Raw genomic sequence first — 25336 nt, 5'->3', positions numbered from 1 at the left:
TAAATTTTTATAAAATAATTATATTCTGCAGAAACTTGTAATGCTCAATTTAATTATGCTTTTTAAAATAAGACCATTCTAAACCAGTAGCTTGTCCATGGAAGATTGTTAAGACGTTAGAGAGCTGAACATGAAAAAAGTGTCCAGATATCCTTCCTACTGAGTTTTATTATTTTTCTCTTAATTATTAAATCCATATACTTATTTTATTTTAAATAACAATACATGTGGAACATTTAGTGAAGTTGTGTTTTCTCTTATTCCAAAACTCAAAAATCTTATTTTGTGTAAAAATTAGCTCTTTTTCTCTTCTTAATTTGGTAATACAATATATGATGAAATATTAATAATAAACCTTTCATAAAATCATCAGTTTTGATCAAACTTGCTTTGGATGAATCACCTTGGTTCTGAAAATGCAAGAATATTGTCGTACGAGTCAGATAACTATTCTGATATTCCTTCTGTTGTTCATTTTAGATGTGAGAAAGGTGTTTGACTATATTGAGTGGTATTGTTTGTTTTCAGTTGGTATTGATTTAGTTCTGGTCCTAAATTTATTCAACAGATTTGTGTATTACATCATTTCCCCTGTGCTAGAATCTTTATGAATTGTTATGTATCTCAGCAGTTTATACTTTTCCAAGTAGATAGGCAAAAGTGTTTACCCTTTTTGTAATACAATCATTCGCTGTGCCATTCCACCAAATAGATAAAATTTGCATCCATGCTTGAGTGGGGACTCAGTATGCATGCCCCGTGCAGATAATAGTCTGTTTTTGTCTTTGGTTTTTTTAAGCCAACCTCTAGCAAATCTCTTCACATCCTTATGGCCTGTTTTTCTCTGCTGCATAAAATGTACTGGTCCAGTCTGAGAATATATCTCAAAGCTATTTTCATACTTTCACCTTAGTCTTGTTGGCCTCCAACTGGCTTAAAATATTTTAAAGTATATATTTACCAGACTGCTAAAAACATGGCATTTAAAGTGCACTTTCACTTGAAAAAAATGAAATTTTAGAAATGTCACGAGTTTATTGTTTGTCGAGTGTCACTGGTCCCATACTAAATTTATTCATTTTACAAATAAACTGCTGTTTTGTAACTGCCACTCTACAAATTCAATGGGTGGTCTCAGAACAAAGCAGTGTTTTTTCTTCCACATATCATTAGCAGTGTTAGAGATTCTGCAAGTTCTAGAACAATAACAGTGAGCAAAAGAATATTTTCCTATCCTTCCCTTTCATGATCACAAGAGAGAATGAGATGTTCAAAAGTGGGCCAGAAGATTGTCAGCCACCAGATTGTAAATGTGCTGCACCATTTAGAGTGCTTAAATGAAGTTGTCTCTTAAATTTGTTAGTCTCTAAGGTGCCATAAGGATTCCTCGTTGTTTTTGCTGATACAGACTAACATGGTTACTATTCTGAAACCTACTTATTTAAGTTACCTTAGTAGGATGAGCATGACCAAACAACTCTGAGGAGCAAAACTGACCAAGAGGTATGATGAGCTCTGTGGAAGAGATGCCAGGAACCATTTCTGAGAACAAGTGAGAAAAACCTTTGTCCAGCACCTTAATTTCTGGTCAGCAGTGGGAGGTTAAACTCTGTGCATCAAAGATACTTGACTGACTGCAGAGCCTAGGCCTGGGGAGGCAGTCATGGTACATGATTTACACAATCTCCCTGGGGTCAGGCAAACAATGAAGAAGAGCCATTAAGCAGAGTGACGGTGCTGGGAAGCAATAGCCAGCAAGCTGTAAAAATTCCAGTTAACTGTGAAAAGGACATTTTTTAAAATGTCCAGTACTTGTTCATATAGCTCAAGTTCTGGAAAACAGGTAATTAATTAGTTTATTCTGCTGGTTGCCTTTTATTTTAAATGACAAAAGAATCAAGCTGTTTAAACACTGAATAGTTTATTATATATTTATGAGAGTTCCCCTGCGTGTATTTTCTTGGAATTAAAAACTCTTCTCATCTATTGTTTTGATGATACTAACTCCTTCAAACCAGGGAGAAGTAGTTCTTGGAATTGCTCAAAGAACATTTGAGAATACTTTATAATTCTAGAAACAAACAATGGAGCTCTTATAATGATAATTATGTACACATATTCCCTTCTGTCATGTCAATGACACTCTGAGATTACAGTGTAGAAATACAAACATTTAGATTCCATGTGTAAAAAAGAAATTTTTTACATAATGTTTTTTGCTCTTTTAAGCTAAACCTAAGCTAAGATGTCTTTTCCTTTTGAAATCTGGAGCTACTGGAACAATCTGGAGCTGAGGATCATTCGAAAAACAAAGAGTATCCTCTGTTAAGTAGCTCTGATTGGTAATCATTACGGTTGCATGGCTTTTCAATTGGCATATCACACTTATTGATATTTGGGGTGACTCTTACCAGCGAGTTTAAGAATTTTCTCAGATATCAGGCTTTAAAAATATTGTTATAGATACTCATACATTTTGCATTCTAATGGTTTGCTTCCAGGAAAGCTGAAATCAGAGAAAAATTCTGCTTTACTATAGCTCTCATTTGGCACAGAAGAGGTTTGTTTCAAAGTGTGACTGAGCTAGATATCTAGCAAGCTAGATAACTTTTTTTCTGCTTAGAAGATTTACTACATCATTGTCTAGTTTATTATCTCTCTTGACCTAACTCCTAAGCGGCAGATTTTTGAAGGAGCATTCCCCTCATGTAATAAACATACAGTCTGGAGCTTGGAAAGCTTTAACTTACAGAACAAACTGTTGAATTTGAGTGATATTTGTAAAGTGATATACAGACAGGTATATCACTAGTCAACCCCATGGGTTTTCTCTAGGTAGATATAAAGTGACATTAGAAACAAGTTAGAATGTACTCCCCCGGCTCTAAAAACAGTAATTCAACGGTGGCATTTTGGACACCCAAGAATACTTGAGCTGCTCTGTCACTTTCCTTTTGCACCAAAAAGCAGGTTTTCACTTACAACATGCACTGAATGAGAATTGACTTTTTCTCTTAAGGTAGTCTTTCTATAAGTTGACAACGTCATCCCTAAAACTTTCAGTAGGCTCCTATAAAAGTTTAACACCATGTATTTATAATGAAAAATCTGACCTCCTTTTGCCCTAGCTCTGAAATGGCTAAAGGAAGTTGGGGGGTGCTGCTGTTTTTGTGAGGTGAGTTGTGATATTGGAGCAAGATGTACCAATATACTTTGGAAAAAGTTCATTCTATTATGGTGTTGGCAGTTCTGTAGCAGTGATGCTTTTTTTCCCCAAGTGATGCTTCTTTTCTCTGTTTACATAGGTATAACTTGGTATTTTAATCTACTCTTTTAGGCTGTCACAGGTCTAGCTGAGCACTCCCTTTGCCTCCTCACCAGATTTCAGTAATGTAATGCAGTTGTTGATTCCCCAGGAGTTTTAAGCCTTCAGAGTGTGAGCAGAGTCCAGCCACTGTCCCATCTTTGGAACCTCTAGGCACACACTTAGGATGTAGATCCTCTATCTAGCAACATCTCCTGAGACCCGTGACCATGTAACCCACTCTCCAGCCCTGGTGTGCTAACTCCTCTGACTTCCCCTGTAGCTTAAACACACCCTCTCAGAGAACTGTAGTTGGGTAGGTTTTCTGGGCCCACAGGTTACCTTTCCACTGGGTATGTGAATAGTGTAACATACATTCAGACAGATTTTGCACAGGATGCTGAGATCATTGCTCTTTTATAACGTGACAAATACGCAGATCTATGCAAAAATAATAAGCACTGTGTGCATTTCCCTGCCTCAGTTTCTTCACCACTCCAGAGTATTCTTTGGACTGGGGTCAGAGTCCTTCTTCTGCAGTGCATGGCTTGGGTTCTCAACACGGAGCTTTCTCTGACCTTGGCTGGTACATCTTTTTCTTGTGTATCTCGCTATCTTCACTCTGTACGTTCTTTTTAAAAACTAGTATCATCACCTCCAGTTGTTCTGCTGCTGCTAATAGTTTCTGCTCTCCAAACCCTCGGTTCCCTGTTGAGGGAAGTTAGAGGGAACTGGTTTTCCCTAATTTGCAGCTACCCTTGTGTTCTCCCCAGGTAAGAACCATTCTGGTGCTGATAGTGTTTAATGTCAGCTATTGTTCCTAGGCTGGAAGAGACAATGCTGAAAACACAGACCTAGAAGTATTCCATGATCCAGCAATTGTTCAGAGTCACTACTTCAAAATTTCAAACAGAATGCGTAAGTTGTACAGAAAGATTCCTCAAATTATCACATAGGCCCTGATTCTGCAAAGTACTCACGCATATGCCTAAATTTAAATAAGCAGTGTAGTTGTAGCCATGTCGGTCCCAGGATATTAGAGAGACACTTTGGGTAAGGTAATATCTCTTATTGGAGCAACATCTGTTGGTGAGAGAGACAAGCTTTCAAGCCACACAGAGGTCTTCTTCACGTCTGGGAAAGATGGTCTGAGCATCACAGTTAAATACATGAACAGATTGTTTGGCATAAGCAGTTAGCACATATTCTAAGGGACCATTCAAGGTAGAGTGACCCATTACATCTTTCCTGTACACCCATTTTTGGCCTTCAAACAATCCCTCTAAGCTCTCCAAGCTCATCATCAGAAGCAAGCTCCTCACAGACCAGGATACATCAACTCAAAGCGGCACCAGACCCTGCCAGAACAACAGATGCAAAACCGGCAGACATATCTCCACGGCTACAATGATCAGCACCCCCCACAACACACCTTTCAAGATTCATGTATCCCACACATACCTATAAAAACAAATGGTGTACCTCATATTGTACCCCAATAACAACTATGTGGGTGAAACCAGACAATCACTATGTTCTCAAATGAACTCACGCAGGAAAATGATAAAAGACAAAAACACCCTATCACCTGTGGGTGAACACTTTCAGAAAGCAATCACTCTATATCTGACCTCTCAGTCCTCATTGTCAAAGGAAACCTTTACCACACTTTCAAAAGATGAGCCTGGGAGCTTAAATTCATAACTCAGCTAGACACTAAAAACAATGGACTGAGCAGTGGATTTATAGCTTATTACAATATTCTACAACCCACTAACCCCCTCTTTTTCTCTGATGACTGCAGAGATGTTGTTAAGAGGCCACTTTTCCTGACATGGTCCCTTAGATTAGAATATGTGCTAATTACTTATGATAAACAATCTGTTTGTGTATTTAACTGTGATGCTCAGACCATCTTTCCCAGACGTGAAGAAGACCTCTGTGTGGCTTGAAAGATTGTCTCTCTCAGCAACAGAAGTTTCTCCAATAAAATATATTACCTCACCCACCTTGTCAGTCCAAGTTTAAATATGTGAGTAGGCCCATTGTTATGACTCACCAGGTATTCATTCATCTGGATATATCAAAAGGTACTCAACTAACTCAAGTCAGCATCCTTTTCAGGAGTTTTGTCTTTTTCATAGAATTTACCAGGCTATTACTTGAAGGTCTCTGTGAACTTTATGCGAAAAATTGTCCCTCACTCAGGTCCAAACTTGGAGAGTGAAATTGTGGTCACTTCTACTGAGCTGCTATCTAGAGCAAATGGTTTTTTTTTTTTCCAGCAGTTGTGTAGTCCTTATGTATTTAGAACTCCTTAGTCCACTTTCCTAAGGGATTGTACTGCTTGCTAATCTAAGAGTGAGAATATGCAGAGGCTACTCGAAGAAAGAGAGATTACTTATCATTAATTGCTGTGCTTCGAGAATGTCACCTCTGCATTGTCACACTCCCTGCCCACCTTCCTGACCTCTTTGGAGTCTCAAGTAAAGAATTATGAAATTAGAGAAAAATTGGAGGGGTTTTGGAGACCCTTTTATTTTATACCTTCAGAATTGTCCACTATGGGAGGGACTGGGAGAGAAGTGGGGCATTTCAGAGGCTTATCACTTGGCTAAATTTGGGTGGCTTTTCACTAGAACAGCAAAAAAAACCCCACATTTCTGACACCTGGGCACCCTCTCTCTCCTGCCAAATTTCAAGTCCCTGCTCCAAAGCATAGAGGCGCCGCAGCTTATCAACAAAACAGTGTTAAGATTTGTTTTTAACAAGGGCAAAATTGCGTTTTTTCCCCTATCTTGTTTTTTTAAACTGTCTGAATCATTTTTTGCTGAAACATTAGGAAAAAAACAACAACAAAAAAACAAACTTCAGCCTGATGCAGACATCCAGCATGAAAAAATGTAGCCCAAATTATTAAAGTATGGCAAAGTTACAAGCAACTGAAAACCGGGTTTTAGTGTCTGGCATTCTTACCTATGGTCATCATTGCTTGTGTTGCCTATAATTATTTTTTTAATTAGAAAATACTTTGATAATTTAAATTATTACGGTATCATGCCTGCATTAGTTTAAAAAATATTGCGGAAATGAAACTAGCTATTTAGCTTCAAATTTAGTTTCTGACAACTCTACTGCACCAATATGGGAATTATCACCAAGAATGTGGTATTCTTTGTATAGTAATAACCGTGGCCCCAATTCATGACAGCGCTTAAGCTTGTACTTATGTCCCATTGACTAAGCACATGTTTAAAGTTAAGCACATGCTTAAGTGCCATCCCTGAATAGAGATGGTTTTCTGAAACAAGTCTTCAGTAAGGAGTGTAGTTTTCAGTCCTCTAGTTTTTGAGCTTATTGGTTGCTATGTACGGACAACTGCTGAAAAGGCATCAAACTGTTCTAATTAGCATTTTCTGTCTCCTCCTGGTGGCAGGAATTAATCCTGAACTGATACAGCAGGTGAAAAATACTGTATTTGTACAAAATAATTAGGCATTTTTATCAAGTGTACTCCTCCTCCTCCTTGATTTATATGCCCACAAATAGATTGGAAAGTAAATTCAGTATATATATTGAAGAGATTTCATATCCGAAGGGAGTAAAGAGGCTAAGATTTCATACTTACAGATCCTGCAGATGTCTATAGGGACTATTTAAATCACATAAATTGTTAAAATGTGCTGCTAAAGGTAAATGCAAAAATAAGATGGTATTCCAAAATGGAATAAATTCAAGTGTCATCTAAGTGAAAAGAATTGTATTGCTCAAAGGATATATCCAAATGTATTTTAAATTGGTCTATTTTTTTCCCAACAGATGTTCTAGTTTTAAGAGTCTATTTTTCTAGATGTTAGGATAAAATTGACACAATAAGTCCCTAATTAAATGTAAAGTAGAGATTATAAAAAGTTATCAAAATATGCTGCTATGTAATAGATGTTCCCTGGTACACTCTAATACTGAATATTCTAGCTAAATGTTCTACATTATTCATTATTACACTAGAGAACATTGGGCAGCTTCAATAACAAAAGCAGATAATAGATGTAGGCAGACTCCTGACAGTTTGACAGCTTCTCAGTGGAGCTGAATGACCCAGCTGGTTTGCATCTTTTTTAATACAAATTTTGTAGGGGGCTTGGATATGTCTGTAATTATACCGACATCTGCAAGGAGGCATAATTTGTCAACTACAAGAATCTTATTGATTCTATTGATAACTAACTTTAAGTCTTTTAGCATTATCGTATCCCTACATTACAATATAAATTATTGGACCTCTTCGTAGTTAACAATTCCAGCACACACTTTACCATGAGGATCCTTAAGTGGGCTGATCCTACTTCCATTTAAATCAGTGGTTACATTCTCATTGATTAGAATGGAAGTAGAAATGTGCTTTGAATAAACAACTGTTAGGTTACAGCCTCTCTCATGGACTGACAAGCAGAAGTAGCAACAAATTACAGATTGTCAAAGATTTTAGCATCCTCTAGAGTATTCCCCCTTTTCTTGTGACTCCTCATTCTTTCCTGTGCATTTTGTGATGAGAGACAGTAGCTGCCGCCTCTGATGTTTGACAACTGTTCGTTTCTTTTAAAAGTTGAGGATTATTTTTAAAGGCAGAGAATGCTTAGAACTTTTGTTCAGCACTACAACCCATAAGTCTGGGGGCAACTTGTTGCCTTACTTCCACTGCATCTGAAAGAGCCTATTGTTCTTCGGGCCTGTCTACATTTACAGTGCTGCAGTGGCAGGGTTGCATCCACTGTAGTGCTTAGTGAAGACGCTATCTACATAAAACGTTTTCGATTTTTTTTAAAAAGGAATTTTGGAACAAAAAGTTGTTACTAATTAAAAAATCGGAACATTTCATTTTAAACATTGTGAAAAGAAACATTTTGATTATAGCTAATTTATTTTTTGTTTTTTCAAAACAATTAGATGAAATGGACGCGGATTTGCAAAATGTTTCAGTGTTGCTCCATCTACATTTTTTGCCCCAAAAAGAGTTTTGGCTGAAAAATTCTGAGCACCTCTACTAGTAAGCAAACTAATTCCTTAAATTTGGGGAATTTGTACACTAGTGATAAGGCAGCAGGCTCTCTTCCTTCTACCTCCCTTCAGTAATAGGATTGTAAATGGAAAGATATATCTTAGATTGAATGCCTTTGGGGTGAGGAAAGTCTTCTTTTGTTCTGTGGTATAGTGCCTGGTACAATGGGGCGTTGGCTCATGACTGGAGTTCTTAGTGACTAACAGAATAATAATAGTAATAACAATAATTAATAATAAAATACATAATTTATTTGGTTTTCATCTACAGATCCCCATCATGGATTGGGCCCTCACTGTTGTTGGCACTGTTAAAATACTTGAAAAAAGGCTATCCCTGCCCCCAAAGAACTTACAAGATTTACTTAAAATCTCTACTACACCATTTTTTTGTTTGTTTTTGTGTGCAATCTTCACCTGTTTTAACAGAGGGGAAATTCTTAACATGCCTTTTTTAGAATGGACAGAATACAGAATACACATCTTAGCTCTTTTGCTATCTAGTGGTAAATACTTTGAAGGATTTGTCCTCTACTTTGCCCTACATAGTATAAACATGGAAACTATTCTGTTTTGAATTTTAGATTATTCTATTTGAGTTATAACACATTTAAAATACAAATACAGAAAGACTTTTATTCTTATTATTAATTTCAAATACAAATATTTAGCAAAAAAAACAAATTGGGAGGGTAATTTTCAAAAGGAGTATAGCCTGATGTCCTTTCTGTGGGATCAATTTGTGCTTGAAAAGCAAATTTGTGGGCAAAACTTCTAGTATTTTTGCCTTTGATTACCTAATCAGGTATGTTAGAACTGTCAAGTTCAGATATATTCCTGTACTTCAGTTGTTGGCACCAAATAATGCAGACACAAATTATGTTGGTATTCATTATGTCCATAAAAGAAAATCTTCCATTTTGAAAATCAGACCCTTAATGTCCTCTGAGGATAAGTTGTAGCCAAAAGAAACCTGTTCTGTATGCTAGTTACTGTTGATGCAGTAAAATAAAAATATGAAGTATATTTTATTTAACTGCTGCCCGGTGAACTTAAAGGAGTACACAGAACTATGCAAATAGCAGACTCTCCTATGCACAACTTATGCATTTATAAAGGTTGTGTATTATGGGTATTGAATTCCAAAACAAGTCTCCTTGGTCTTTTAGGAGAGGGTGATTCATTGGTAGATCTGATTGCTTTAACAGAAGTAGTTAAACTTTCTTGAAGTACTGGGAATATCTTTAGGTGCTAACATAAGGTGATTTAGCCCATTAAAAATTTGGTCTCTACTACAAGTTATATTGTAGTTGATAGATATCTACAATATGTAAGTCTATTTGTAATTCACCATTATAAATAGAAATCTTTTTCAAATTCTGTTTATAGAATTATACAAGTTGGAGATGGAATGCTCCTTTGTTGTCAATTTTCTATCTTTTGTCTAGTCTAAATTTAATTGTCAGACAACAGGGACTTCACTATTTCTCTTGAACAATAGTCCACTGTTTAATACATCTCACTTTCAGGAAGTTTTCCTGGTATTCAGTCTTAATTATCTATTTCCTAATTTTATCTGATTGCTCTTAGTTAAATCCTTTAGTCTTTTCAAAATCATTTTTTTCCTCTATGAAGTTTACACTGTTCAGATGTTCGCAGATTTTATCATGTTTCCTCTTACTTGTCACTTAGTCAAGCTATAGATACAAAACTCATTTAATCTTTCCTCACACATCAGTCCCTCTAATCACTTAGTCAGATTTGAACGCTGTTTTCCAAATTATCTACAATTGGTTAATATCTTTCTGGACAACATAGCCATTGGGCCTCCAAGGTGTGGCTTCATCTGCCAGAAATACGCCATAAAGGACATGGTATGTCATTGTGGAGGAGTTATGTTGGGGGGTCTTGCACCTTGCTTCTGAGATGTGTGGAGCTAGGACCACATTCTTTAGAACCTCCACCTTCCAAAGTTGCAGATCAGCCCTCAATAGTTCCTTTTTCTTTCCTCTTTCCCCCCTTCTCCGAATTGTAAGGTTGTTTTTGCCAGAGCTCTGCCCACCGGAGAAACAAAAAACACGATTATCAGACAAGGAATACCTTCAACATAGCTGATAATTTTGATTAAGAACATAAGAATGGCCATACTGAGTCAGATCAATGGTTCATCTAGCCCAGTATTCCGTCATCTGACACTGGCCAGTGCCAGGTGCTTCAGAGGGAATGAACAGTACAGGACATTTAGCAAGTAATCCATCCCTTGTTGTCCAATCCCAGTTTCTGGCAGTTGGAAGTTTAAGTGCACCTGAAGCATGGGGTTTCAACACTGACTGTTTTGGCAAATAGACATTGTTGATTCTGGGATCTGCTGAGACCTAGGGCTTTCAATATTCTAATCATTTTACTTGGTAATGAATGTGCTAAGTATGTTTTTCTTCCTAGGGCATACTGATATGAGGTAGGAGGTTGTATAGCAATTAAAATGCAGTTATAGCAACTTTTGCACCAAAATAATTTAATTACAATAATTTCTCCTAACAGCAATCCTAATTTAGCTGCCACGTGAAAATGGGTAACTCACTATAATCTAATTCAGAGTTTAACATACTCTTGAAAAGTATATCTTATCGAATGTGCTCAGTGTTTCCGCTTTCATCTGAGAGATTTTGTAAAAAATCAGTTGTCAAGCATGTACTTTTCTGCATCATACTCCCACATCTACCACTCAAAACTCTTCCCACCTTTCTGACAATCTGTCAACACAGCCAATCAATTTATTCCTACTAGAATGTTATGGATAACAAACTCACTTATCAAAGAACTATGTTCTTAAATTTTTGTGTGGTGTTTTTTTATGATACTCAAACATTCTAATTAATAAATTACATCCATTGTGTAAATTCTTGGAATGTATTGGAGACAAGTTTTTGTTTCAGGAAGTGAAGGAAGTAACTGGGGGACAACCATTTTAGACTTGATTCTGACCAACAGGGAGGAATTGGTAATAAATGTGAAGGTGGAGGGCAATTAGGGTGAAAGTGATCATGAAATGATAGACTTCATGAGTCTAAGGAAAAGAAGGAGTGGGAGCAGCAGAGTAAGGATAATGGACTTCAAAAAAATAGATTTTAACAAATTCAGAGAACTTGGTAAAGTCTGATGGGAGGACAATCGAAGTGAAAAAGGAGCTTGGGAGAGCTGGCAGTTTGCAAGGAGACAATATTAAAAGCAAAACTAAAACTATTCCAATGAGAAAGAAAGGTAGGAAGAATAGTAAGAGGCCAATACAGCTTCATCAGGAGCTCTTTAATGACCTGAAAATCAAAAGGGAATCCTACAAAAAGTGGAAACCTGGACAAATTACTAAGGAGGAGCACAAACGAATAGGAAAAGCATGTAGGCACAAAATCAGAAAGGCTAAGGCACACAATGAGTTACAGAAAGAGACATAAAAAGCTATAAGAAGAGATCTTTAAATACACAATGAGCAAGAGAAAGAGAAAGGAAAGTGTAGGTACTTTCCGTAGCAGGGGAAGAGAGCTAATAACTGATGACACCAAGAAGGCTGAGGAGTTTGAAGCAAAATAGGCATTAATCTTCACTAAAAAGTTTAATGGTGATCATACTCAACACAATATTAGTAACAATGGAATAGGAATGCAAATCAAAATAGGAAAAGATAGGTTAAAGAATATTTAGATAAGGTATATGTATTCAAGTTAGCGTGCCCTGATGAAATTCACCCTAGAGTACTCAAGGACCTAGGAATAGAGTTAGGAATTATCTTTGATAACTCATGGAGAGGACTGGTGAGGTTCCAGAGGACTAGAAAAGGGCAAACATAGAACTTGTCTTTAAAACAAAGAAAAAAGAGGATCCAGGGAATTGTCAATTAGTCAGCTAACTTTGATACCTGGAAAGATACTGGATCAAATAATTAAACAATCAATATGTAAGCATCTAGAGATAATAAGATTATAGGGAATATCCAGCATGGCTTTGTCAAGAACAAATAATGCCAAACCAACCTATTTCCTTTTTTGACAGGGTTACTGGGCTAGTGAGGTCAATGGAAAGGCTAAAAATGATTTATAGTGGTATACAGCTTACACTCTTAAATATAGGTCTATAATAGAAAATAGATCCTGAATTTGTTGGCCTTTAAAGGATGCTGCTAAGCCCGTGTATTCTCCCTACCTTTATTGTATTTTAAATTATATCAAGTTGACCAAAGGGGATCACTCTTAAGAAGACCATGGTTTACCCAGGGAGGAGAAGGGGAAGTGTGAGATCAAATGGGTATCTGGATAAGTCTTACGCTTAGGATATGTCTACACTGCCCCACAGTTAAGAGAATGGGCGTATGAATAGAAGTGCACTTCAGTGTTCTGTGCTGTACCTCCCCCATGTGGATGAAGAGGGAGTGAACTTAAAGGTCCCTAGTTCTCACTAATGTAGTTCTACTTGAAATCAAATTACGATTCAAGTAGTGTGTCCACAGTGGGTTTTGTACTGGTTTAACTAAGTGAGTTTGAATTCATACCTTTAGATAATCTGGTGCAATTTTGTGTGTAGACTAGATTTTAGGATTTCTGTCTCTTCTCCCTCTCAATGTCCTATATTTCTGTCTCTTCTCCCTCTCAATGTCCTGTACTGGCACAAAATGAAAGTTCTTCAGTGCACATGTTAGACATTTAGGAACATCTTGATACAGGTCACTGGCTGGAGCATCAATCTCCCTTCCTAATTTGTAATGCCGGTAAATAACAATAAACCTATGATTGTGAGTGATGTATAAAGCTTAGTGAAATTAATTATAGAAGTTATGTACATAATAATTAGACTGCAAAATGGACTACTGTTATTTTAGTCCAAAACACCATTTCGACTAAAGAATTTTTTCACACAGTCATATAGATTTTGAAGAAATTTCCTACAGGGGAAAAATGAAAACCAATGTTTTTATGAGCTAATAAATAGTAATTCCAATTGGAATTTTCCAGAATATTGAAAACAGCTGCTTCACTTATTAGTACTCGGAGTGCTTATCTTATTTTCTAGGTCAAAGTGCCAAACTGCTGGAAATGGCATGCTGGAAGGGATGGGTGAGTGCTCTGAAGTGGGACTGAGCATTCTTTCTGTCCGGTGCTTGCCTGGTTGGTTCTTGCTCATGTGCTTAGAGGGGGAGGGATAGCTCAGTGGTTTGCACATTGGCCTCTTAAACCCAGGGTTGTGAGTTCAATCCTTGAGGGGGCTACTTAGGGATCTGGGGCAAAATCAGTACTTGGTCCTTCTAGTGAAGCAGTGGGCTGGACTCAATGACCTTTCAAGGTCCCTTCCAGTTCTAGGAGATAGGATATCTCCATTTATTTATTTTAGTCTAATTGATTGCCATACGTGGGGTTGGGAGGCAATTTCTCCCAAGTCAGCCTGGCAGTGACCTTGGTTTTTTTTTTTTTTTTGCCTTCCTCTGCAGTGTGTGGGTGCAAGTCATTTGGCAGGATTATCTGGGTATCAACTTCCTCTTCTTCCTCGTGTTAATACCATCAAATGGGGTCTGCTCTACAAATCCTCTGCCTCCAAAGTGATCTATTCAATGCCATATAGGGTGACCAGATCACCCAAGACAAATATCGGGACGCGGGGGGAGGGGGGGTGACGCGGGGGGGCGTGGCAGGGGGCGGGGCAAAAACAAAACAAAAAACCTTTCCTCCGTAAGCGCTGGAGGGAGGCCCGGGAGACTCAGGGGAAGCGCGGGGCCGGGGTGAGTAACAGTCGGGCCTGGTCCCTTGCAGGCCCGTGGGGCCAGGCGGCGGCTGTTCTCACCCCCGGCGAGCGGGACTCGGGAGCAGCCGCTGCTGCAGCTCCCACTGCCGCGGGGGCAGGAAGCGGCCATGGCGCTCCGCGGCTGCAGCTCTGGCGCCCCCGAACCCCCCGAGCCGGGGCCTGCTGCGGGGACCCAGCAGCACGTACGCTGGGCCCAGCCCCTGGCCAGTCGCGTCTGGGCTGCTGCCCAGCTGGTGCTATCCCGCGGCGGCCCCGGAGTGGGGGCAGCAGGCCCCAGCCCCCCCGTCCCGCAGGGGAACGAACGGGGCTGGGCTGCCGATGCCTCCGCCCCGGGGCCGCCGCGGGATAGCACCAGCTGGGCAGCAGCCCAGACGCGACTGGCCAGGGGCTGGGCCCAGCGTACGCGCTGCTGGGTCCCTGCAGCAGGCCCCGGCTTGAGGGGTTTGGAGGCGCCGCAGCCGCGGAGCGCTATGGCCGCTTCCTCCCCCGCGGCAGTGGGAGCTGCAGCAGCGGCTGCTCCCGAGTCCCGCTGCCCGGGGGGACAACAACAGCCGCCGCCTGGCCCCACGGGTCGCCCCCCTCCCCTCCCTACCACCCGACTGAGTCCTGCCTGCTCGGGGCCAGGCCGGACTCTTACTCACCCCGGCCCCGCGCTTCCCCTGAGTCTCCCGGGCCTCCCTCCAACGCTTGTGGAGGGAGGGGGAATGGTGAGCCCGGGGAAGAGGCGGGGATTCGGGGAGGGAGCCAATCGGGGGAGGAGGGGGCGGAGTCGGGGCGGGGGGGGGGGGTGCGAGCACTTCCGGGCTCCAGGCTCCGGGGCATTTCCTTGTTTGTCCAGTGTCCCGACCGCATGTCGGTCGGGACGCGGGACAAACAAGGAAATATCGGGACAGTCCCGATAAAATCGGGACGTCTGGTCACCCTAATGCCATATCCTCTATCATACCACATAGATTCATAGATTCTAGGACTGGAAGGGACCTCGAGAGGTCATCGAGTCCAGTCCCCTGCCCTCATGGCAGGACCAAATACTGTCTAGACCATCCCTGATACACATTTATCTAACCTACTTTTAAATATCTCCGGAGATGGAGATTCCACCACCTCCCTAGGCAATTTATTCCAGTGTTTAACCACCCTGCAGTTAGGAACTTTTTCCTAATGTCCAACCTAAACCTCCCTTGCTGCAGTTTAAGCCCATTGCTTCTTGTTCTATCCTTAGAGGCTAAGGTGAACAAGTTTTCTCTCTCCTCCTTATGACACCCTTTTAGATACCTGAAAACTGCTATCATGTCCCCTCTCAGTCTTCTCTTTTCCAAACTAAACAAACCCAATTCTTTCAGCCTTCCTTCAGAGGTCATGTTCTCAAGACCTTTAATCATTCTTGTTGCTCTTCTCTGGACCCATGCTAACATGGCTTCCTTTATGACATCCCACCACTTCTTTGGCCTTTCTTTTTCCTTCAGTCTTGATCTGTTGGACTGTTTTACCCACATAGTTGTTAGGACTGCACTTTACATAACCAAACCATCTGAGCTTGCACCCCCTCATTTTTTCGTGTATGGGTATTACTTTCAGCATGTCTCTAATAAACACGTCCCTCATGTGCTGTTTCTTGCTTACACCACTCATCCTCATTTGTTTATGTTTCTTCTTGGCTGCACAGTACTCAGTGCTGGATAGACCACATACAGATTTTTCCTTTTTAATCTTACTGGTATCTTCCTATCACACAGTTAACATCTTATCTTTCTCCATTTGAACCAACCATTTATTATCCTAGCTCTAATTTTGTCCTCTATTTTCCCAGATCCTTGAACCCAGATACTTTAAACTTTATGTTTTTGGTGTTATCTTCCCATTTAGTTTCAAGGATAATTCTTCAGTATTCACATTATTGAAATTATATACGAAATTCTTTGCTTTTTCTCTGCTTATTTTGAACCCATTCCTCTCCAACACATCTCTCCATTTACCAGGATCCTCTTCTAGACTTTCTCCTCACTGCGTGGTACATGCACCAAGGTGCCTCCTTCTGTATGTTCCATGTGAGGGTATCCAGGATGACAATAAACATGAGAGGATTCAATGTTGATCCCTGATGTACTCAATGATTTTAAAAGTAAATTAAAAAAGAATATTTTAACGATTTTTATTATGTCATACTATGACATGACTTCACGTCTTACTGACATTTCATGCAATATCGAAAAATAATAAATATAAAAATGAAAAATAAAATGTTGAAATAAAAATGTTTTGAAATGAAAATCTGAATTTTTTTCAAAATTTCTATTTTGTGTGAAATTTAAAAAAAAATTGTTTTTGTTCCAAGTCAGAATGAAAACAAATTCTGAAATGTCTATATTTCCTTAAAATGGAAATTCCGAGTTTCAATTATCTCTAGTAATAGACAGAAATTAATTTTAGTATTTGTATCAAATCAAGTCAATGATGTCACTCCCTAAGTGTATAAGGAACTGAGAAGCCCTTAATCACCATATCCAAGGTTAAAAGGGTGATATCCAGAAGGTATTCCCTCATACAGAAGGAAGGGAAAAGGATGACCTGGGTCAACACCCAAACCTTTTAGGTCACAGTCTGGGGGGAGAATCCCCGATGTCCTGTTTTATTGAGAAAATCAGAGAGACACATGTAGGTATAATTAAGCCATGCTTCAGGTAATATGCCTATAACTTTTAATACAAAAGTTTAATACAGGCCTAGTGGAGCTTTTTGTACTATGCAACCATATGTGTTTAGGTACAACTGTTTTTCAGTTTCTGATGTTTCTAGTTTTGGTATTCTGCCAGTAAACTCAGTTTTTATTGCATTGAGAGATTGTGAAGTTGAGGTTAACCATTATGAGCTGTCTTGTAGAGAAGGAAACTAAACTCTATTCTCAGAGGAGGCTGAGTGAGCAGAGATGGTAATGGTCCGAGCACAGAGTCACAGTTGAAAAGGGTTGTGATTCCTCTCCTGGGGCGGTGCTACTCAGAAGCTGACCAAGGACATAGTGGGCACATGCATAGGCAAAACGACTTGAGGGTACTAGGTTTAGCTATAGAGAGTAGTGTGGTAAAAATAATTTTACGAAGTATTAAACAATAATAAATTACATAAAGAAATTGAGGAACTTTGGGGAATATTTTTCCTTACACACAAATCAAAGAAAATATCTTTAGAAGGTGCCTCTAGGGAAACAAATCCCTTTCCTGTAATGGTATCCTAGTTCTGTTGTTGTAGTCCACGTAAAATTAGTATACGATGCAATATAGATTCATAGATTTCTAAAGCCAGATTTTATGATCTATTCTGACCTCTTGCAAAACAGGCCAAAGAACCTCACTTAGTAATTTCAGCATCAAGTCCGTGTACTGCAGTGTTGCTGTCAAGTCATATATTTGTTATGTTGATAAGAACACCCATTATATGTGCCTTCATTGCTTGTGGCTGAGTGAGTTGAAGCAACTCCATCTCACTTTCTATCTCAGAAAAATCTGCACTCCTGATTTGACGGTTGCTGGTCTGTCCTGGACAAGGGGACAAGGAACAGGGAGGCTTAGGTAGGGGGTGGGGTTCTGGGGGCAGTTAGGAGCAGGGGTCCCAGGAAAGGGCAGTCAGCGGACAAGGAGCAGGGGGGGTTGAGAGTTCTGAGGGGGGCGGTCAGGGGGTGGGAAGTGGGAGGGAGTGGATGGGGGGGCAGGGTGAGGGTGGGGCTAAAGCGGGGCTCCCCCCCCCCCCCAGTGTCCTCTTTTTTGATTGTGGAAATATGGTAACCCTAGCTACTCTTGAGGAAGATCAGATCAGCAGCAGGCATGCAGGGTTTTTGTTTGTTTGTTTGTTATTTTTATTTTTCATTATTTTTTTTTGTTCCAACAATTTGTCTCACCTTGGTGAAAAGCCAATCGGGAGACATACCTATTTCTAGTTTGCTAGGTTATTTGATTTATTGCGCACCATCTCCTCCTTATTCCTCCAGGCACTCCTAGGACATAAAATCATGAAACTTACTATTGGCAAAGACCTGTTAGAGCATCCAGTCTATTCCTCTGCCACTACAGGATTACACCCTAACTGTATGGTTTACCTGTGATGGCCAGCAGTAGTACCCCTCAGCATATATTTGTGTATATATGCATCTGGACGCTGAGGAGTGCTGCTGCTGCTGGCTGGTCACAGGTATGACACCTAGGTATAAGAGTGTATTGTGGCTCATTTTAGGGGATATAATCAGACTCCAAATCTAGTAAATGTAATAAAAATATCCTGAGTCCCCATAACAATGTTTGCAATTGTATAATTACACTGTATTGTTTTGAAAAAAGTTTCTTTTCCCTGTTGCTGTGTAAAAGACCCATACAAACCAGAGGGGGTGGCCGGTGGACTGAGGGACTGATTTATATGGGAAATCATCTTAATTCTGGGTAGAGAGAGACACACTACACCCCACCTTCTTAAAGTCCCAATTTTTGACCTTTAAGTAGGTGGAGTGGATTTCACCAGTGCTGTCAAGTGCACCATGTAAACATGCTGAAAAACAAAATAGAGGAACTATTTTTTTTCCCTAATCTCTTTTGATTGATAGTACCCTTAGGTGTTACACACACAACAAAAGTGTCCCTCGAATATTTGGAAAGTGCTTAAGATCCTTGGATAAAATGCATTATTGTTATTTTATATTGCATATGATTTATATTAAGTTTGGATTTAAATACAGCTGCAGAACTGCGCTGGAAACAGTGTTCTTGTACCTGAATTCAAACTTTGTTTAGTAAAAATCTTTTTTTAAAAATCACTGATAAGTTTTTATCAAGTATTTTTAATATCTATATTTATAATGATCCATGAATCCCTTAAAGTTCTCTTGTGCCAGCTGCTACGCTACAGGAGATACAGATGTTAATTCCATTGTTAGCCATTTTTAGCTGATTCCCAAATCAGCTGATATTTCACACGGGAAATATGACTTCTGAAGCAAAAGAATGAATACTGGATGCATTATTGTATATAACTGTTTTGATTCAAATCCTTGTTTTTTCATACTGGATGATTAAAAGAGTGTTTATGGAATAGCAGAAGTTAGAAATGGGTATAGGATCTGGTCCAGTCTTCTGATCAGCCTAGGCTTATTGTTTTCAGTATATTGTCTAGTGCTTTATTTGGTCTGATTTTTAGTTACATTTATGTAGGTCAAGTATATAAACCAATGCCCTAACAGCCTACTTCTCTCCCATAGCCAAAGGTTTCTGAATTTAAACAGGTTTGTTGTAATCAAATTTCATCTTTTTATTGGAAACGTGTTTTTCTGCCTCTGTTATTTTCCTCAATATTCAGTCTAAATTGATTGCCCTAACTTTTCCCTATTCTTCATTCATTTATTACAAAACTGCCTAGATAATTTTGACCTTGAGTATTGATTTTTTGTATTCACATTCAGTACGTTAACATTTTTCTAACCTGACTGGCTTGCAAAAATTTAGATAATAAAAACATTCTCCTGGATTCTAATTTATTTAATCTGGTTTAGAGGATTAGTTACTTAAATTAGGGAATTTTTATCTGCTGGTGTTTATCTGAAGGAGTTAGATGCCACACAGATTGACTTATTTCCTACTTATTTGTGAAGTGGATTATTTCCCTCCCCTTCAATGTCAATTTAAACGCTTTGAATGATTTGTCTTGGATTTGTAATGGTGCATAGAAGAATTGTGAGTTGACTGTTTATGGTTATTTGATTGCTGACTGGCATCCTAGTTTAGGATCTCCACTTAAGGATTATTTAAATCCTCTTATGTTATTTCAGTTAATACAAAGTCTTAATCATTGGAACAAAAATAAAGATCATGTACTGTTAAAGCTTCTCTTTTAGAAGTGATATCTGTTAATCTAACAAATGTACATTATTTTTCCAAGTATGAATGACCCTAGCTTTATTTATTTTTTGGGAAAAATCATAGGACCCTGGTAGAAGCAATGGTGTCGTGTCTTTTTCAACAGGAATTTTGCATATGTTGGCATTAAATAGATCTTCCAAGAATTAAGTCTGCTCTTACACTTTTAAATGTAATAGGTTTTTAAAACTAAAAAAGCAAAGTATTTCTTGATCTCAGATAAGGCAATACTTTGTAAGTGGCATTCAAGGTATGAGGTGTGGCTAGCCACACATACCACTCAAACCCTTTGTTACATCCCAAAGATATACACACCCCAGATATTTCACAGTTTAGCATATCCCCCTGTTACTATAGTATAGGATGCCCTCCTGTGGTCAAATGAAATAACTTCCTACCATGACCCAGACTGGCATAATTTGGGTTTAGTCTCTTTCTATACAAAATAATGGAGAAAAATAAAGTTCTATCGCTTAATGGAAAATAGTTTTCCTGTAAAGAAAAGTACTGGTAAATAAATGGGATTTTGATACACAACCCACAAAAGTTAAATTATTTAGTTCTCGGGGGATCAGTATAAAAAAATTAAAATGTGTCCCTTCCCCCCCACCAGTCAACCTTTGTATTTTGTTTGTCTTCTAGATTTTGAGGTCTTTTGGTGCATGTACTTGGATCTCCCTGTATATTTGTACAACAGCTAACATAGTGTGACCCTGATTCTGGTTGACTGAATTTCCTTTGATAAATTCAAATGTGATGTAAGAAAACGGAGGCGTATTTATTGGTATTACATGTCATTGGGAAATCAGTAATCCATAGGCACAATTCTAGAAACTGGGCCAATGGCACTGTCACCTGCAGATCCGGTAAAAGTTTTCTAACGAGATGTTTTCTAACTTTTTCTTACTCATACATGCCTCTTGGTATCTTCAGCAGTTCTAGTAAGAACTTTCATGAGTAAAAAACAGCCCAAACTCACATTTTAGTACTAAACATAAATTTGACTGCACAAAATGGCATAACCTAGATAGAATCAATGTCGATTTCTTATAGATGCTCTCTTGCCAGTCAGGTGGTACTAGATTAACAATGTTTATTTAAAATTTAAATTAATTTAATTTATTTAAAACTTGTTTGTAGAAGATATTTAGGATTTTAGAAAGTCGCTGTCTGTTTTGGAAGAAGCTGATAATGGAGAAAAGATGAGAATGCATGAGAAACATTTATGGAGTTTGATTTAAGTATGTCCCTCTGTCAATTTATTTATATTTAATGTTTATTGAGCTGAAAAGGATTAAAATCTAGCCAGTGTTTTGAGCGGAGTGTGGGAGACTCAGTCAATAAAATAATATAAAAATAATGAAACGATGAATGTATATTTTATACTGCTTTCTGTATAAATGCTATTTTACTGGAAAAGGCAGGTCTTTTAAAGAAGTGTTTGTTGGAAATTGAAGGAAATATGTATTAGGAAGATGATGAGGAAAAAAAAGTTTTTAGAAATTTTCTAAATTCTGCTTGCATAAAAACCACTGAACAGACTTTTAAATAGGACAACTAAGCAATCAATTTTGTTCAAATCTGCCTTCACTGAGAGTTAAATGGCAAACCGGAAGTGACTACAGATTGCTTAATTAGCTTCAATTAAACACCTGTCTAAGTCTTTCTAATTTGAGAAAAGCTATATTTATCAAAATTACTAACAAGGTGCTAAAAATATAATATCTATATGTGTGTGCTTGTATATCTGTAATCTGATTTAGTATTTTGAATTCCTAAATCATAGCACAGAAGATTCATTATTTAAAAGTGAATGTGTGTGTTTGACAAGTGTCCATGTTGCATCAAGGCACCAGCACAAATGTCACAAATTGGCAGTCTTGTCAGACTGAGCAGAGAGTTTATATGGGCCATGACTAAGGCTCTGTGTCTGTCACGGATTCCGTGACTTTCCACGACATCTGTGACTTCTGCAGCGGCCAGTTTGGCTGACCCTAGGGCCGCCCAAGCAGCTGGTCCCAGGGACAGCCACGCCCCAGGAGCCAGCTGCGCAGGCGCTACTGGAGCGGCCCCAGGGCCAGAAGCACCGGCCGCTGTGTGGGTAGCCCCAGGCAGCTGGCCCTGGGGACTGCCCGAGCGGCAGTCCTGGGGGCAGCAGGAGCAGTCACAGCTCAAAGGCCCCCGACAGTGGTCCCGGGGGCTGCGGGAGCAGCGGCGGGTTGGTGGCCCCGATAGGGTGACCAGACGTCCCGATAAATTCGGGACCGGACCGATATTTAGGTGTTTGTCCCGTGTCCCGACCAATCTGTCCCGATATTTCGCTCCGCCGGCAGCACTCGGCTTTTTTTTTGCTCCGTCGGCGGACCCCTCCCCCCCATGTGTTTCGATATTTTCTTCCTCTCATCTGGTCACCCTAGGCCCCGAGGACAGCCAGAGCGGCTGCTCTGTGGCCTCCGGCAGCTCATGCCACTGCCTCTGCCGCACCCCAGCAGCAGTCCCCTGCACCCACACAGAGCAGCACCTCCCCCCCAGCTAAGATTTAGTTAGGGGTATATAATACAAGTCATGGACAGGTCACAGGCTGTGAATTTTTGTTTGTTGCACATGACCTGTCCATGACTTTTACTAAAAATACCTATAACTAAATGGTAGCCTTAACCATAACCACAGAGCAACCATCTTACCCTTGAAGGGACTTTCCCTGGATCAAGACTGAGGCATGTTGGCCTTGCAGAGTGCGGAAGCTTACACTACATGGACATGTTAGCTGGATAAATGGAGAACTTGATGGATATCAGTCAGGTAGCTTTCATGAACAATACATTCACACAGACTTTTCTAAGTAAAAAAAAATAGGGTGTTACTGATTATAAAATAATCAAAAACACAGATATTTACCACAGGAGAGATACCTGGAATGTTCAGAGAATCTTACAGGTGATAGCGTAGAATGAATTACATATATTTGTGACGTAATTTGGCAGGAAAAAAGAAACAATACAATTTGTGGTAAGGAAAGTGCACATTTATTTAAATTGACAAAGAGAATGTGACTGGGAATATTGGCATGAAATTGAAGTATGTTATGATCAGAAAAGTAGTTATGTAAAAACACAACGTCTTACTCAACAGAACTTCTATCTGTATGTGTTCAGAATCATATTGGCTTAAGTTAGAAATAAAAAATAAATTTATATTTTTTCTATTTGTACTACAGGGCCTGCAAAGCTATGGGAGAGTATGTTACATGTTTTTTTTTTTGGTCATGCACATGAACAGAATGCACATACCAGCTGTCAAGTGCTTTTACCTTCTCCTCACATCTAATGCTTCTCAGTTGGGTAAGGGTTATTATGGACTACTGGTAATGAACACAGAAAGAGCACAGCTTGACTTCCAGATCCTAGAGTGAGTTTACAGTATGCAGAGCTGGACGTTTATAAAACAAGCAAACAAAACCACACATTACTTATAAACTTAGCAAAATTAATGTGTAAGTCATTGAGAACCAAGAAATCTAGAATCACTCTTCAGTATATATCTGATCTTGAGAACAGGAAACTTTAGACTGTGAAGTAGTCAACAAAGTTAAATGGAGGGATCCCATCACATAGGACAATTAAATCCAGACCAGACAAAACACTAGAAAATATAGAGTAGGGAATGATCTTGCACTTGTCTGTTGATAGATTCTTAACAGAACTTTTCCATCTCTTATTTCTAGAGGTTTTTACCCAGTTTCAAACTGTGGTAGATGCATGTGAAGGGAAAGAAATGTTGGTTAGAGAGGTGGGAGGACCACTGGGCTATGTTTAAAAAAACATTCGATGGGCATTTTTAAAATTTTGAATTGGTTTTGTGTTAGGACCCAATCCTGAAAGGTTGGCGCTGCAGGTGCTTAGCACCTTTGAATATAAGACTATATAAGGTGCTAAGGTGGTCACCCAAAATTTGAAGCAACCACAGTTACCAGTCACTTCTGAAATATAGTTGGTCTGTTTTTAAAAATACATTGTTAAAGAATCATAATATCCAAATTACTGTCCCTTGTAACTTTATTCTTGCAAAAGGATTTCATTTAATAAAGTATTGGAAACATATAATTACAAACACGTTTTTCCTCTTTGATGACACAGAGTTTTCTCAGAACCATGAGCATTCTGAAAAAAACAATGCTTAGAGTGATACCATTAGTATAATCAGTCAGGCAATAAGTGCATTCAGGTGGAAGGCTGCCATTATATCTAGAAGGAGAAAAAAAGGCCTTATTCTAAAATGTCAGGGCTGCCTTTATTCAGGTCATTGACTGTTTCTAGCAGATTGATGACATATTAGTATTTTGAGAAGAGAAGAATAACATACAACCATTTACATTTAGAGTTCAAGAAATGCCACTGTCTGGAACAAGAAACGTTTACTTGGATATTAGGGGGTAAATGGCAAAACATTTTGCCCAATACTAATAACCTCTGGCAACTGGAATTTTATGTTTATAATATGCATTATAGATGTGTATAGAATAAATTCAATGAAATAAACATGTTTTACAAGTCTTACCTTAATTTTTTACCAGTTTTTTAATCCAGTAAAAGTCTTAATTTATCGGGCTAGAGTTCATTGGACCGTTTATGTTGATTTCAGTAAATCTTGGTGCACTGGGGAAGTTCCAGAAAACTGGCAGAAAGCTAATGTTGTGCCGATTTTTAAAATGGGTAAATGGGATGATCCAGTAATTATAGGCCTGTCAGCCTGACATCGATCCCAGGCAAGGTAATGGAGTGGCTAATATGAGACTTAATTAATAAAGAATTAAAGATGGGTAATATAATTTATGCCAATCAGCATTTGTTTATGGCAAGTAGATTCTGTCAAACTAACGTGACATCTTTTTTTGATGAGATTACAAATTTGGTTGATTAAGGTAGTAGTGTTGACGAAATAAATTAGACTTCTGTAAGGTGTTTGCCTTGGTACCACTCAACATTTTGATTTAAAAAAAACCTAGAACGATGTTAAATTAACATGGCACACATTAAATGGATTAAAACCTGGCTAATGGATAGGTATGAGAATGTAATTATAAATAAGGAATTGTTATCAAGAGGGTGTGTTTCCAGTGGTGTCCCTCAGAGACCCATTCTTGGCCCTGTGCTCTTTAATGTTTTATCAATGACTTGGAAGAAAACATAGAATCATCACTGATAAAGTTTGTAGATAACATAACACTGGTCTTAGGTTGCATGACTCAAAACACATGGCTATTTAGAGATAATCTATTTGGAGTTACTGGTGG

At 38.9% G+C, this 25336-nt stretch overlaps 1 protein-coding gene across 6 annotated transcripts in view; it reads left to right on the top strand.

Moving 5' to 3' along the window:
* CTNNA2 (catenin alpha 2) overlaps positions 1–25336 on the top strand; it is a 766120-nt gene that overhangs the window by 116969 nt on the left and 623815 nt on the right. The gene's annotated exons all lie outside the window — the stretch shown is intronic.

The sequence above is a fragment of the Chrysemys picta genome, chromosome 5 (assembly GCF_011386835.1).
Source record: "Chrysemys picta bellii isolate R12L10 chromosome 5, ASM1138683v2, whole genome shotgun sequence".
NCBI classification, from domain to species: domain Eukaryota; kingdom Metazoa; phylum Chordata; order Testudines; family Emydidae; genus Chrysemys; species Chrysemys picta.
The sequence above is the reverse complement of the archived record's forward strand: the minus strand, read 5'-3'. Positions and strand labels throughout refer to the sequence as shown.